The sequence below is a fragment of the Thunnus albacares genome, chromosome 20 (genome assembly GCF_914725855.1).
Source record: "Thunnus albacares chromosome 20, fThuAlb1.1, whole genome shotgun sequence".
Classification (NCBI taxonomy): Eukaryota; Metazoa; Chordata; class Actinopteri; order Scombriformes; family Scombridae; genus Thunnus; species Thunnus albacares.
The window spans coordinates 24,936,969-24,941,136 of NC_058125.1; the positions used below are offsets into that span (position 1 = coordinate 24,936,969).

The following is a 4,168-nucleotide window of genomic DNA, read 5'->3' on the forward strand; positions in this document are numbered from 1 at the left end:
TGAAAATGGTTCACTGTTTCGAAGGATTTGATACAGTCAAAATGGCGACATCTGCTGGGCAACTATTGGTATTGCACTTGTATGGCTGAATTAAATCTGAGACCGTGATTAAACAGAGTTTCAGTGGTCTTACTGCTTTCTTGTTATTTTGTTCTATAAAGTCTATATAAATAAAACTTATCGCCATTTTTAAATACTGTGGCAGATTGAGAAGCACACACTGTATCCAAAATCAGCAACAAACCTGTCTGATGTGAGTGTGACGTAACAAGGCCTTGTTTTGTGTGGTCACATGATTTTTGGCGTGGTGAAGCAAGGCATCAAAACATCTTGCCATGATACTTTTGCTTTGAAAGGTCAATAATGTGTCTGCTTCGAGCATAATTTTACAAACCTGGCTCAGGACTTGCAACAAATGAATCCACACACTCCTAATAAATTAGGCATAACAACTCATAATGATCTATGGGAATGTTAAGCATCAGTGGTGAAAAGTGTGTGTGTGGATGAGTGAAGTGTTGGTTGTAGAAGTAAAGGAAAATAACCAAAGGCAAACTAAAGTGAAGACCATGTGGAAGGCTTTCTGGCTGCTCAGCAAAAAGGGAGAAACTCTCTGCAGCAGCTATTTTACATCCTCAGGCCACTCCCTCCTCAGGTGCAGCTGATCAACTCTGATGTAACACTGGCACTCCTGGAGAACAGACAACAGGTTTGTAACTGGAGAGAACCACGCTGTGTCTCAATTGGTGTACTTCCATTCTTACAATTGCTATTTTGAGTGTATAAGTGCGTTCACACTGACACGTACAGCAAAACACAGTGCACTATGAGTACCCGAATGTTGCGCTCTTAACGGTCAAGAAGTTGAGTGATGAATGTTGGACACTTTTCACCCTCAATGGTCGCCATCTTGGCTACATAGCAAAAGGGAAGGGACGACCAAGCTAAAGTAGATTTTAATGTAGGCTAAAAGCTTCACTGTAGGACTGTTAATATGTCACTTTATTAAGTTTTAATGTTTTTCAGGTGAGAAAGTAACCATGTAGATTCCCAATATTTGGTCAGTTTATCCAAGTAACGCTTATTTGTAAAACTGTTGTGATGTTTTTAGAGACATGAGGGGCCACTAGCCTGGCCAGGTGAGACCAGCGTCATCTCGCAGCAGCAGCAGCTCGACTCCTACGTTGTCATCCTGGGGAGAAAATGATCCAATGAACTGATCTGTGCAACTCTTTGGTGATTTACCACTGACTCTAATGTCTCCACAGCATTTTGATATATGATATAATTCCTCTTGGCAGATAAATGTTGGTCTCACAGATGAAATTTAACAATTGTAGCTGCTACATTAGTTTGTCTGAATGTAAAGTGAAGCTTCATGTTTTTACTGGACAGAACAACAGCGATGCCTCTGGGGCTCTATATGCACAGATATAACCACATTTACATAAAAATACATGTATTCAAATGAATAGATCAGTCTATATTAAATTTCATTTTCAATTTAATAAGGTACATAACAGTTTGGATTTATATTATAGCTACATTACAGACTGAATAACATAATTTACTGCATCTCTCTGTCATTTAGGTTATTTTTTGTGAGGAAAAAAAATGTTTTGAGTTGCAATTATTTGCAGATACAGACTTAAATGGTTGTATCTGATGTAGTTTTTAAGTGTTTTTCCCTGTGCCAGTATAAGGATCTGTGTGTTTATGTGGGTTGGTCTCTGTATTCTGTTGTGTGCAGAGTTTTGGCAGAAATGATGTTTGTAAATTACTGAACAAGCTTGCTTGTCTCCTCTTGTGTGCAGTGTGGCGGTGTGCTGAATCTGCTGCTGGTTTTCCACTACATGAAACAGCTGGGTGGATGTCTGGAGAGCTGCAAGGTGCAGTGTAGCAGCTGGTTAGCAGAGCCACCAGAAAACACAGCCCAACATTGATGCAGCAACCGACCAGTCACAAACCAATGACCAGCAACAGCACAGCGGTTCTTGGCGTGATAGGTTTGGCTTCACCATATGCAGGGAAGAGAAGTTGAGTACAAGCAGCCACAAACATCCTATTCCCCCCTATCTAACTGGCTCTTTGCTCCCCTGGCTTTGGTCTTGTTTTAGCTTTATTTATTAAAAGCTATCCATTAAAATACAGTTATTTTTTAACTACATGGTCTGTTGTCTTTTGCCCTTTTCTTTATACGCTGGTTGGTCAGTTCTGAACCGGGTGTTTTACAGTCAGAGTGACATTACTACCAGTTCCTCATTAGTTTTTACTCACGACTCAGGGATCTGTGAGTAATAACTAACTAATAAATGTGCTATTTTCTTTGGTAGTTTGCACTAGCAAGTGAAGCGGCCATTGGTTTTAGGTCTCCACGCTCCCAAGCAACGACTCAGGCCTGCAACGTTTTGTTTGTAGTTTAAAGGACAGTTTTATTTTGGTCACAGAGTGAATGTGTGTATATGAGTGTGGGCCCTGTTTGTTAGGAGCTTTTGAATCGGTAAATAAGATAGAAAAAGGTCATATTTCAGAACTGAATTTAATGGATTAATGAAAATTGGCTGTAAATTAAAACTTTTGAGAAAGAAAAATACATTTAAGGGTTTTGGTAAACTATTTTTAGTTTACCAAAACCCTTTACCGTTTTTTTTATTTTTACAAGTTTTTTCTAAAGTTTTTCATTTAACTAAATTCATTATTTGCATTTAAAGTACTGTGTGTGTCAACTAGTTGTTACCAGTCCATGAAGAAAGCATCTCTTTCTACATGGACTGGTAACAACTGGGCATAGCCTAGTAACATAGTGAAGCATAGTACGGCTAAGCAAGAATGTTTAACTCAAACAATGTACATGTATTGATTTGGCTAAAGTTATTCATTGAACTATTGTTGTGATGTACCTGTTGTTCATAGTCAGGTTACTGCATAGCCACACCGCTAGGTTAATGTTAGCATGTTTAACACATGTTACATCCAGTAACTCCAGTATCCACACAGTTAAGAGGTTTCAAGCCCAGTTTTGCAAACTTTGGTTCAGGCAGCACATGTGGTTCAAGACACCACATGGTCTGGCCTCTTGTCTTTGTAGTCCCCTCTGTCGGCCATATTGTCTGCATGCCATGTGCTCAGTCACCAGGTGACTTCAGCCATCTTGCCATTGTCTTCCACACACACACACACACACACACATACACTTGTATATAGGTACACTTAGCTAGATTAATATTGTGTGTTTTGCTTTTTACCTTTTTGTTAAATAAATGCTTTTGGATATAGCTGTTGTCTGTTTTGATGTTGCACAAGAATGAGTTTTACGAACCTCTGCTCTGCAAAGAACTTCAAAATCCTTCAACCTTAACTAGCTATTGATATGGTAATTTTGTTTATAGTTATTAAGTTAATTGTTAATCAAAGTTTCAAATTGATAGATTAGTACACTTTGAGACTGAATTGGCTATCTTTTTCCCTGAGTCCAGGGTGGTGTCCTGTTATTATTAATTCTTATAATAATTGTATTGATTATAACAATTAATAATTATCTTGATAATCATTAATTATTGCTGATAGCCAAACTTAAGGCCAAGGCCCACAACTATTTTTCCATTTTATTGCTATTGTAATCTCGCTGTGTTTTTTGTTGTTCTGTCACCTGCATCATAACAAATACTTTGTGTATGTGTACTTAGTGAATAAAATCTGATTCTGATTCTGAAAATGTCTGCTGCAAAACCAACACGTCCTCATAATTAAACGCTCACATAGGTCGATTGTACCATCCAGAATGACCCATAGGAGCATTTTCTAATATACCATGAAGATCATGGTTTGGGTTAAAATGATCACTTGAACTACGGTGTGGGTTAAAGTTATTACTTCCTTAAAGTAAGGCAAAACTGTCCCGACTCGCGGTTGGAAACATGAAGTTAACAGTGGCCTCTTGCAACCAAGTCCACTTTTTGCCATCTATCTCTCTCGCCATCCACCCAACCCGTCTCATCGTCATCTGAACTTCTTCAGCTCATCATTACTATAGCTGCTAGATGGTGTCTATCACTCAAATTTAACTTCAGGTCATTTTTGGCAACTGGGTTTTCGACCTATAATGTCATTTTTCTTGGGAGGACGGGTTGGCAAAACAGGTGTGTTTGCATCCATAACTCTTTTAGCT

The 4,168-nt window shown here is 38.6% G+C and overlaps 1 long non-coding RNA gene across 2 annotated transcripts; it reads left to right on the forward strand.

Moving 5' to 3' along the window:
- Positions 1–1,065: 1,065 nt before the first annotated feature.
- On the forward strand, positions 1,066–2,167 carry LOC122971432. 2 transcript variants are annotated; one of them, XR_006399473.1, is made up of 2 exons: positions 1,066–1,139; positions 1,815–2,167. It is a non-coding gene; the product is annotated as an uncharacterized LOC122971432 (long non-coding RNA). The 2 variants fall into 2 exon arrangements; XR_006399474.1 differs by lacking the exon at positions 1,066–1,139 and adding an exon at positions 1,631–1,718.
- Positions 2,168–4,168: the final 2,001 nt, after the last annotated feature.